This window comes from Myotis daubentonii, chromosome 19 (genome assembly GCF_963259705.1).
Source record: "Myotis daubentonii chromosome 19, mMyoDau2.1, whole genome shotgun sequence".
NCBI lineage: Eukaryota > Metazoa > Chordata > Mammalia > Chiroptera > Vespertilionidae > Myotis > Myotis daubentonii.
Window position 1 is genome coordinate 2,501,484 of NC_081858.1, and position 12,261 is coordinate 2,513,744.

Here is a 12,261-nt window from a genome sequence, read left to right on the forward strand (position 1 = left end):
TGACTTCAGCACTGGGCCTCCTCTGAGTGTCTGTATGCGTTTCTCTTTCCTCCTAGTTGTAGGACTTCCACTCAGCCAGCGTTCCTGTGGTTCTGGGTGATGTCCCTTCCGTTTTTTGGTTTCACTTTTGAAGTAGTTGTTCAAAGCAGCAAACTCCGGCGTTAACCTATGCCGCCATCTTGGTTCTCCCCCACACTGGCCCATCCATGTTTACTTTTCTGAGGACGCTCCATACTGTTTTCCATAATGGTTGCACCAGTCTGCATTCACACCAGCAGTGCACGAGGGTTCCCTTTTCTCCACATCCTCGCCAGCACTTGTTGTTTGTTGATTTGTTGATGGTGGCCATTCTGACAAGTGTTAGGTGACATTTCAGGGTGGTTTCAATTTGCATTTCTCTAATGATTAGTGACTGAGCATTTTTTCATGTGTCTCTTGGCCATTTGTATGTCCTCTTTGGAGAAATGTCTAATCAGGTCTTCTGCCCATTTATTATTATTATTATTTTTATTTATTTTTTAAACTTAATTTTTAATTGTTTTTACTTTTCAGTAAAATTAAAACTTGTGACAAATCTTCCCTGAAATTATGAATTAACTGCTCAGAGTTAACAAGAAATGGATTCTTCCATTAAATTTATAAAATATTTATCTTGTAAGAAACAATTTTTTCTTTTTAATTATTATTAAATAGCATTCAAGGATAATAAAGCTATCCTGAGATTTCAAACTGAGAAATCTATGCAAGTTTTAAAAAGTGCATCAACCAAGGTACAGTTTAAATATTAATGTGCACATATTCCAGATCCTAATTCCATTTAACATGAATATTCTGTTCAATTCCCTCTGCTCCCCCAATATGGTATGACTTTGTAGAGCAGTGGTTCTCATGGGAGCACCTTTGCCCTCCAGCACACATCTGGCATCAGTAATCACTGTGACTGTGATGGGGCGGTGGGTACCAATGGCAAATAGTGGGTAGAACTCAAGGGTGCTGCTAAATGTCCTTGGATGCACAGGATGAACCCCACAACAAAGAATTACCCAGCCCGAACGTTAACAGAACCAGCAGTAAGAACCCCTGTGGTAGAGCAGGACCCAATTTCCATTTTACAAGTAGCCTGTCTGTCCCCTGCAATTCTGAGAACACAGACTTTGATAGAAATCAGGACACACACCATTTAGTTATCTTTGACCTGCTCCCCTAATTTAATATCTTAACATGGAACATTAATCTGAGCTGTTTGGAAGCAGCTAAGCAAACAGTTTCTGTTGCATATTTTTCTGGACGATGACAACACCTTAATGACATGAAAAGCACCTGGAAAATAAAGTGCTCTGCAGGTTCTGAAAATACCCAACACATCGCAAATAAAGAGCTTCACTTATTTGTTCAAATTTGTCAGGGCTGTTTAGACAGGCTAAGTTTAGTTGATTTGCTTTTTAAAAATAATCTTTCATAAATGCCCTTTACAAATAAGAGTGCATATATGTGGGGTGTGTGATACAATTAAGAATTGTCAGCATCTTTTCCACATAATTTCAGGCTGTAAAGTATCAATGTATCTAATGAGAATTCTAATGGGGAACCCAATTTTTTAAAAATCATTTTAAGTTTACTAGTAGAGACATTTTTAGTACTTTACTAATTATTCATCTCCACATTCACATTCTGTGTATTTTCTCTTGGTCAACAAACTGATTCAAATTATTTAAGTTATCCCACCATGTAAAGAGAAAAGCCTCTGCAATACATTGAAACCATGGAGTTATCTTAATTTCGCCGCTGGCTGCCTTTTTCAGCATTTTTCCCACCTCTTCCTTTGACACATAGCAATAGCTTTTAATCTCATTGGGGTCTGGATCCAAAGTCACGTTATTTCTCACAAACAAAATGTAATCAATTTCATGTTCTCCCCAGATACTATCAGACTGAGCCTTGTAGTGAATTCTCGTCAGGTAATTAATTTCTTCTGGAGGAACCTGTTCCGTGGGAATCCCCATTTCAGCCTTTAAATGCCTCTGTGCTGCTCGCCTTACTCCAACAGCATCATTTTCTTCAAGCTCTCCTGGGTTACTTAAGAGATGACCGCAACAAGTATTGGTAAAACAACTGGACAGGTAATTTTAGCACCTGATCTCTGCTGTAGCAGGAGCTTATTTTCAGTGTTGAATAAGAAGACACTAAATTTCGATGCAATACACCTTTCTCAATGTTTTCATTCAGATGACAATTCTTTTTGGTCTCAGCCCCAATTTTGTTGTCATTTTCATCAGTAAGAATGCGCGCCCTGCCAGGAGCTGAACCTGTGGCTCATCGAGAGGGTCGGTGCTGATTTCAGGCGCGGTGACAGCGTGTCCGGCCTGTCCTAGAATCCCGGGCGCCCACAGTCCGCGCGCTGCCGCTCCTCTGCCCGTTTTTTAGTTGGATTGTTTGTCTTCCTGTTGTTGAGGTGTATGAGTTCCTTGTATATGTTGTAAATTAACCCCTTATCAGCTGCATCCTGGCAGATACGTTCTCCCATGCAGTGGGCTCTCTGGCCATTTTGATGGTGGTTTCTTTTGCTGGGCAGGAGCTTTTCATTTTGATGTAGTCCTGTTTGTTTATCTTCCCCTTTTCTCTCTTGCCCTAGGAAATGTATCAGCAAAAATTCTGCTATGAGAGATGTCTGAGATTTTGCTGCCTATGTTTCCTTCCAAGATTTTTATGGTTTCACGTCTTACATTTAAGTCGTTTATCCATTTTGAGTTTATTCTTGTCTATGGTGTAAGTAGGTGGTCTAGTTTTATGTTTTTTCACATGTCTGTCCAGTTTTCCCAAAACGATTTGTTGAAAAGACTTTACTCCATTGTATGCTGTTTACTCCATTGTATGCTCTTGTGTCCTATGTCAAATATTAATTGACTGTAATGGTGTGGGTCAATTTCTGGGGTCCCTGTTCTGATCCACTGGTCAATATGCCTGTTCTTGTGCCAGTACCAGGCTGTTTTGGTTATAATGGCTTTGTAGTAAAGTTTGGTATCCAGTATTGTGATCCCTCAAGCTTTGTTCTTCTTTATCAAGATTGCTGCAGCTATTTGGGGCCTTTTATGGTTCCATATAAATTTTTGGAGTATTTGTTCTAGTTCTGTTAAGTATGCACTTGGTATTTTAATAGGGATTGCATTGAATCTATAGATTGCTTTGGGTAATACAGACATTTTAAAGATGTTAATTCTTCCAATCAATAAACATTGTATACGTTTCCATTTGTTTGGATCATCCTCTAGTTATCTTTTCAATCTTCTATAGTTTTTCAAGTACAGGTCTTTTGCTCCTTGGTTAAGTTTATTCCTAGGTATCTTATCTTTTCTTTTTTTGGGGGGGGCGGGGGCAGCGGTAAATGTCATTGTTTTTTTTAGTTTCTCTATCTGAGAGTTCATTATTGGTGCATAAAAATGCAATTGATTTCTGGATATTGATTTTGTATCCTGCTACCTTGCCGAATTTATTTATTAAGTCTAATAGTTTCCTGATGGAGTCTTTTATTTTGTTTATGTGATGTATCACAGTGATTGATTTGTGAATATTGTACCAGCCTTGCATACTTGAAATAAATCTCACTTCATCATGGTACATGACCTTTTTAATATATTCCTGGATCTGATTTGCTAATATTTTGTTGCACATTTTAGCTTCTATGTTCATCAATGATACTGGTCTGTAATTCTCTTTCTTTGTAATGTCTTTATCTGGTTTTAGAATTAGGATAATTCTGGCCTCATAAAAAGAGTTTGAAAATGTTCCTTCCTCTTGGATTTTTTTGGAATAGTTTGAGGAGTATAAACATTAGTTCTTCTTCGAGTACTTGGTAAAATTCTTTTGTAAATCCATCCAGTCCAGAACTTTTGTTTGTTAGAAGTTTTAAAATTACTGCTTCAATTTCCTCAGCTGTTATTGGCCTATTCAGGTTTTCTGATTCTTCCTGATTGAGTTTTGGAAGATTGTTTGTTTCTAGGAATTTGTCCATTTTGCCCAGGTTGTCCAATTTGTTGGCATATAGTTATTCACAATATTTGCTTACAGTCTTTAGTATTTTTGTGGTGTCTGTTGTTATATTGCCTCTTTCATTTATGATTTAATTTATTTGGGTTCTCTCTCTTTGTTTCTTGATGAGTCTGCTAGGGGTTCATCAATCTTGTTTAACTTTTCAAAGAACCAGCTCTTGGATTCATTGATTTTTTGTACTCTATGTCATTTATTTCTGCTCTGACCTTTATTATTTCCTTCCTTCTACTTCCTCTGGGTTTTTCTTGCTGTTCTCTTTCTAATTAATTTAGTTGTAGGTTAGATCGTTTATTTTAGCTTTTTCTTGTTTCTTTAGATATGCCTGTAATGCTATGAAATTTCCTTTCAAGACTGGTTTTGCTGTGTCCCATAGGTTTTGGGTGGTTTTGTGTTCATTTTCATTTGTTTCCAGGAAGTTTTTAATTTCTTGTTTGATCTCATTGGTAATCCATTCATTGTTAATAACATGCTATTTAGTGTCCACGTATTTGAGTGTTTTGTAATTCTTTTTTTTGTAGTTGATTTCCAACTTTATGCCATTTTGTGCCTTAATATGTGGTCTATCTTTGAGAATATTCCATGTGCCCTTGAGAAGAATGCATATTCTTTTGCTTTGGGGTGAACTGTTTTGTAAATATCAGTTAGGTCCATTTAATCTAGTGTGTCATTTAAAGCCTCTGTTTCCCTTATTGATTTTTTTTTGTCTGGAAGAGCTATGCAGTGATGTCAGTGGGGTGTTAAAGTCCTCTACTATGACTGTACTGCTGTCAATCTCTCCTTTGAAGTCCATCAAGAGTTCTTTTCATGTATCTTGGTGCTCCTATATTGGGTGCATATATGTTTACAAGGGTTACATTTTCTTGTTGAATCATCATTCCCTTTAGTATGATGTGGTGGCTTGTCTCTTGTTATGGCCTTTGTTTTGATGTCTATTTTGTTTGATATGAGTATTGCTACCTCAGCTTTTCTTTTGTTTCCATTTGCTCTGAATATTTTTTCCATCTCTTCACTCTCAATCTATGTGTAGCTTTTGTCTTGAGGTGGGTCTCTTGTAGACAGCATATATATGGGCCATGTTTTCTTATCCATTCAGTCACCCTATGTCTTTTGCCTGGGGCATTTAATCCATTTATATTTCATGTTATTATTGATAGGTATTTATTTATTGCCTTTTTAATTTTCTTTATGCCTATGATCCTCTCTCTCTCCTTTTCTTCTTAAAGCTATTGCTTTAACTTTTCTTGCATTGCTGGTTTGGTGGTAATGTATTCCTTTAACCTTTTCTTTTTGGTCTGGAAAGCTTTATATTTCATTTTTGGTTTTAAATGATAGCCTGCTAGATACAGTGGGCTTGGATTTAGGCCCTTGCTTTTTATTACTTTGAATATTTCATGCCATTCCCTTCTGGCATGAAGTGTTTCTATTGAGAAGTCAGCTGAAATTCTAATGGGAATCCTTTGTAGGTGATTTTTTATCTTTCTCTTGCTGCCTTTAAGATTCTTCCTTTGTCTTTAATGTTTGCCATATTTAATTATGATGTGTCTAGGTATGGGTCCCTTTGGGCTCACCCTGATTGGGACTCTCTGTGCCTCCTGAACTTGTATGATATTTTCCTTCATTAGGTTGGGGAAGTTTTCTGTCATTATTTCTTTAAACAGGTTCTCTGTTCCTTGGTCACATTCTTCCCCCTTTGGTATTCCTATAATGTGGATATTGTTATGTTTCATCTTGTCCCAGAGCTCCCTTAAGTTATCTTCCTGCTTTTTAATTCTTTTTTTTTATTTGCTGCTCTAATTGTGTATTTATATCTATCTTGTCTTCCAACTCGCTGATTTGATTCCCTGTTTCATTAAATCTACTTTTAATTTCTTCTAGTGTGTTCTTGATGTCAGATATGTTATTCTTCATTTCTATTTGGTCTTGTTCATGATGTCTATTTCATTTTTCATGTTGCTATAGTTCCCACTGAGTTTCTTGTAATTTGCACTAAGCTCCTTATGCATCTTTAAAACCATTACTTTGTAATCTGTGTCTGATAGGTTGCTTGCCTCCGTTTCATTGAATTCTTTTTCTGGAGATTCCTTTTTATTCTTTCATTTTGGGGTTGTTTTTTGTTCTCCCCATTTTAGCTGTCACTTTGCATTTGTTTCTGTGTTTAGATAGGTTTTTATGCCTCCCAGTCTTTGTGGGATGGTGTTATGTAGGAAGTATCTTGAGGGGTCCAGTGGTGCAGTCTCTTTGATCTCCTGAGCTGTCTGCTCTAGGAATGCCCCTTGGGTGTGTTATTTGGGCTCCCCTGTTGTAATTGGAACTTGGTTGTTGATGTTCTGTTCATGGGAGGGGTCTTCCCTCCAACTTTCTGCCAGTGAAGCTCAACCCCAACGTTGTCATGCCAGTTGTTGTATAGGTCCTAACAGAACAGAACAAGATACAACAGGGCCAAACCAAAACACCATAAAAATCAAGATACTCAATGCAACAACAGGAAAGACTAAGAAGTAAAAAGAAGAGAAAGCAAAGCAAAGAAAAAAATAAAAAGAATACTAAAAGACACATGAATAAAAACTTAGAGGAGTTATAAATAAAAAGGGAGAAAGAAGAAGAAGAAAATGGCTATATGGAAGCAAAACAAACTAGTATAGGAGGAAAAAAGGAAAGGAAACTGAAAATAAATGAAATAATAATAATGAATTTAAAATGTAGAAATAATGGATATATTAAGATATGGATAGGAAAAGTAAAATGGGAAAAAAGAGGAAAACCAAATAAAATAAGAAGAGACAAAAGGAGAATAAAATAGAAGAAAAGAGAGAAATTAGAGAAATGCAAGAAAAAAGTGAAGAAAGAAAAAGAGGAGAATAAACAAACAAACAACAGTAAAATAAAACCAAGAAAAAGTTACACACACACACAGACCAAAAAACAAAACCACACACACTCACACACTCAAAAACCTTTGGGTCCGTTATTTGTGGAGTTCGATGGATTCTGCTCTGATGTGTTGAATCTGGTCTCTTGGTGCGTCAATTCTGGGCCTCCTGGGAGCTTCTCTGGTGCAGGTCAGTGTGAGTCACTGTCCCTTTCTGGCCCTGGGCAGCCTGATTGAGGTCCGAGGAGTTGAAGCCCCTAGTAGTCCAGTGAGGGGGTTGGGGGAGTAATTTGCTAAAAGGCTGGGTCTACCTCGAGTCTCACACCTTGATTGTCCATGTTCTGATTGGTTCTCCCTTCCTTCATGGAGCTGGGCTCTGCAGGGGTATCCTGGCCTTGGCCAGGATGGCTCGGTCAGACTTGTGTTGGGGGTGATGCCAGTAGCTTGTAGGTGGGGGAGGGCAGGCCCTTCCTCTCCTTCCAATGCCTCAGCTCTGACTGGTTTGTTGGCACCTCCTCTCTGCCACCTTCAGGGGTACAGATTACCTGCCCCAGGCTGCTCCCTTGCCTCCGGTCACTGCAGGTCAGGTCAGCGTTTTGTCTGGGAGAAAGAGGGCCCCTCACCTGTGTTCCAGGTGGGCAGGGCTGAGCCTCCTTCCTGGAGCTACTGTCCAGCCCCCTTTCTCATCATGAGCAGAATTCCCTAAGAAATAGAGGGCCCCCAGATTCAATGCTGGGTATGTCCTTCAGGCCCCTCCAGTGAGGCTGGCCCTGAGCTCCACTGTGTGGCTCCTCCCACTGGTCAGAGGAGTTTCCCAGGCTGAGTAGTGGGGGAGCTAGTGCTGCTCTATCCAGGGACTTCAGCCCAGGCTTCCATGCTGCACCCACTCCCCGTCTCCACAGCCAGCCCTCAGGCCTCCTCTCAGTCCCAGGCCTCCCCTCTCACCACAGATCCGCAGGCTTTTCAGTCTCCTCAGGTCCTCAGTTCTAGTAGGTCCAGGGCAGGGGAGGCTCCACCCACCTTCTGGCCTCCAGCGGGGACCTGCCCCAAGCCTGGTGGTGGAGTCAGCAGCTGGGCTCTAGGTTGGCAGCAGAGCCAGCAGCTGTGCTCTAGGATGGCGGTGGTGGTAGGCGAGTCCACAGCGGGGGTGAGTGTCCTGCTGGGTCAGTGGCAGTGGCACAGACATGGCACAGAGTGCATGCTGGGCCCCTGTTGGGTCATGAGGTCAGGCTGGGTGCCTGCCAGGTCTGTGGAGGTCCTTCCAGTGTCCGCTGCAGGCATGAGGAGTCTGGGTTGTGACCTCTGTGGGCACGCCGAGTCTGGGGCAGGGTGTGCGTGGGTCCAGGCCTTAATGCCTAGCTGCTGCCTCTTCCAGCATCTCCTCCCCAGGAGGACTTGCCAACCTGTCAAGGTGAAGTTTCTCCAGGTGGGAATGTGCCCAGGGAATGGCTCTAGCAGACTCAGTGACTCTGTGGCCAGGAGAGCCGGAACCACCAATACTCCCTCACCATGGGACAGTCAGACCCACCCCCCCCCCCACACACACATACACAAGACACATACAGTCACACACACATCCACATACACACCACACATACAGACACACACATACACACACCACACATATTCACACACATCAACACACACATATACACACATACACATACACATATACCTGCACTCAAATCCACACAAACATATCCACACACATCAACACACACTACAGACACACACATACACACACTACACACATATCCACACACACATATGGAACATCCACACACACACACATACACATAGATATCCACAAACACATATCAACACACACACAGACAGAAACACACATACACACACTACACACATATCCACACACACATCAACACACATATACACACATACACATGCACACATATCTGCACTCACATAGACACACAAATATCTCCCCACACACAAACGTCCACAAACACATCCACACACACACAAACACACCACACACATCCACACACACATACATATAAACACACACACATACACACATACATGCACACACAAACACACACATACACAACACATACATCCCCACTCACATCCACACATATATCTACACAAACACACACACATATCCACACACACATCCAGATACACATTAGCACACACATACACACACAATTACACAAACAAACATACGCATGCTAATCCATATACAACATCCACACACACACATAGACATACACGCTCTCATATTCCTTGTTTCCTTCCCTCCCTCATAATTCCTCCCTCCTGCTCCCTGACTCTCCCACACTCCCTCCCTCCATTATGCTCCCTCCCCACACTCCCTCCCTCCATTATGCTCCCTCCCCACACTCCCTCCCTCCATTATGCTCCCTCCCCACACTCCCTCCCTCCATTATGCTCCCTCCCCACACTCCCTCCCTCCATTATGCTCCCTCCCCCACACTCCCTTCCTCCATTATGCTCCCACCATTATGCCCCCTCCCTTCATTATGCTCCCTCCCCACACTCCCTCCCTCCATTATGCTCCCTCCCCCACACTCCCTCCCTCCAGTATGCTCCCTCCCCACACTCCCTCCTTCCAGTATGCTCCCTCCCCACGCTCCCTCCCTCCAGTATGCTCCCTCCCCACACTCCCTCCCTCCATTATGCTCCCTCCCCACACTCCCTCCCTCCATTATGCTCCCTCCCCACACTCTCTCCCTCCATTATGCTCCATCCCTCATACTCTCTCCCTCCCTCAGGCTCCCTTACACAGTCCTGCCTGTTGGAATCATTCTCCTTTGTGTTTTCCCCAACATGGTTTTGACAGAGAAATTTTAGGAACTCGTGCTAAAGTAGCACTTTCACAGTGTGCAGTTTATAGTCATATGTGACATTTATTCATATATTGATGTTTATTTATATGATACATATTTATTTGTTCATTTTGGCATTTTTTAATAAACAAAATACTAGAAATCACCTGAATATGCAGTTAAAAATTATATATTCATGCAGAGAAATATAATCCAGCTGTTAATAAGAAATGGTGTAGATTTGCATATTTTATTTTGGGATGATATCCTATAATACAGTGGTTGCCAACCTTGGGGCCTCATGAACCACCAGTGGCGCCGCTGCTGTAATACATTGTTAAATTGAGCAGACGCAGTGCCATGTGTAGTAAGATTGTGCTTTTGTTTTAATGAAGATGCGAGCATCTATATGTTGTATAAATACATTCAGGAAATATCAGAAAATGACTGAAAATTTGACCAGGAATGGAACCTGAGACCCTTCGGTCCATAGGCTGATGCTCTAACCATTGAGCAACTGGGCAGGGCTGAAAATCTTTTTTTAAAACATTATTTATATCGATTTTAGACTAGAGAGGAAGGGAGAGTAAGGGAGAGAAGCATGGTTGTGAGAAAGGAACACTGATGGGCTCCCTCCTGCACACCCTCTACTGCGGATTGAGGCGCATGGGACAACAACCCACTGAGCAACACAGGCCAGGGCTGAAAATCTTAACCATGATTATACTGGGAAATTTGACTTAGGAAAACTTCCCTTTTTACATGTACATTTGTTTCATACGTTTTTGTATTGATTGGATTTTTTCAAAGCTAGAAGTGTATACTGTTCTGTAAATTTAAACAAAAAGTGAGAGAGAGAAAAAGAGAGAGAGAGAGAGGGAGAGAGAATGAGAGAGAGAGAGAGAGAGAAAGAGAGAGAGAGAGAGAGGTGGAAGACAAATGATGACTGTGCCTTGAACGTTACCGCCAGCCATGGCTGGAGCTGCCCACAGGCCCCCTGGAAGGTCCTGCCTTGGTGAAGGGTCAGGGGTCCTGCTCCCTCCTCTCCTCTTTACCCCAGCAGTAGAGGCACTTTACCATGCAATGCTTTTGTAATGATTAAATGCTGTGTATGTTTTGAGAAGGTTTTATCAACTGTGAAGCTCTGTTAAATACAGAGATTATTATCCTAACTCAGTTCCCTTCCCATCCCAGGCAGGACCCTTTGGTGACAAAGAAAACCCTTTGGGTATGTTCCTGCTGCCAGAGCCTACGGACCTTTCTCCAGGGGAGCACCCCTTCTCCAGGGAGCAGCCCCCTTCTCCAGGGGAGCAGCCTCCTTCTCCAGGGGAGCAGCCCCCTTCTCCAGGGGAGCAGCCCCCTTCTCCAGGGGAGCAGCCCCCTTCTCCAGGGGAGCAGCCTCCTTCTCCAGGGGAGCAGCCCCCTTCTCCAGGGGAGCAGCCTCCTTCTCCAGGGAACACTCCCTTCTCCAGGGGAGACCCCCTTCTCCATGGAGCACCCCCTTCTCCAGGGAGCACCCCCTTCTCCAGGGGAACATCCCCTTCTCCAGGGGAGCAGCCTCCTTCTCCAGGGGAGCACTCCCTTCTCCAGGGAGCAGCCCCCCAGCCCTGCGCTTCAGCTCTTCCACCTGCCCAGCGATCCCCTGAGCTGGCTGTTCCTTGAACCTTTGGGGTGGGCTTTATTTCCTCCAGTGGCACCTCAGACTGCTGTGCAAATGGAGCACAAGGTCCCACAAACAAAGGAACCTGTGTGCAGTGAGGCCCCCCTCACTGGAGGGAGCGGAGAGGCTGGGCCTGCGAGCTGTTATTTTTCACTGCAGCCGAGCCAGGGCCTCTCTGCCTCTCCCAGGTTAGCATGTGGCCTTTTCCACCCACAGGATGATGAGACTTGCTCTCCTATGGTTTGCTTTCCCTCCCCTGCGCCCCTCCTGGCCCTTCCTGCCCTCCTCCCTTTCCCTTTAAACATTTCCTGACTTTTTCCAAAGGTTAAGTAAAATATGCAATTTAGGAAGATTACATTGGGAAAAAAACCTCTAGACTGGCCAGAGCTGGGGAGGGTGCTGCAGAATGTACAGGGAACTCATACAGCTTAACACAAGGAAGACAAACAATCCAATTAAAAAGTGAGCAAAGGATAGACAGACACTTCTCCAAAGAGGACATACAGATGCCCAAGAGACATATGAAAAAATGCTCAGTCCCTGATCATCCGAGAGATGCAAATAAAAACGACAATGAGGTACCATCTCACACCTGTCAGAATGGCTACCATCAACAAATCAACAAACGACAAGTTCTGGCAAGGATGCAGAGAAAAAGGAACCCTCGTGCACTGCTGGTGGGAATGCAGACTGGTGCAGCCACTATGGAAGACAGTATGGAGTTTCCTCAAGAAATTAAAAATGGAACTCCCATTTGACCCAGTGATCCCACTTCTAGGAATATATCCCAAGAAATCAAAAACACCAATCAGAAAGGACATATGCACTCCTATGTTCATAGCAGCACAATTTACAATAGCTAAGACTTGGAAACA

The 12,261-nt window shown here is 42.8% G+C and overlaps 1 pseudogene; it reads right to left on the reverse strand.

The window, feature by feature from the left end:
• Window positions 1-872: 872 nt before the first annotated feature.
• Window positions 873-11,263, reverse strand: LOC132222193 (isopentenyl-diphosphate Delta-isomerase 1-like; annotated as a pseudogene).
• Between the last annotated feature and the right edge of the window lie 998 nt (window positions 11,264-12,261).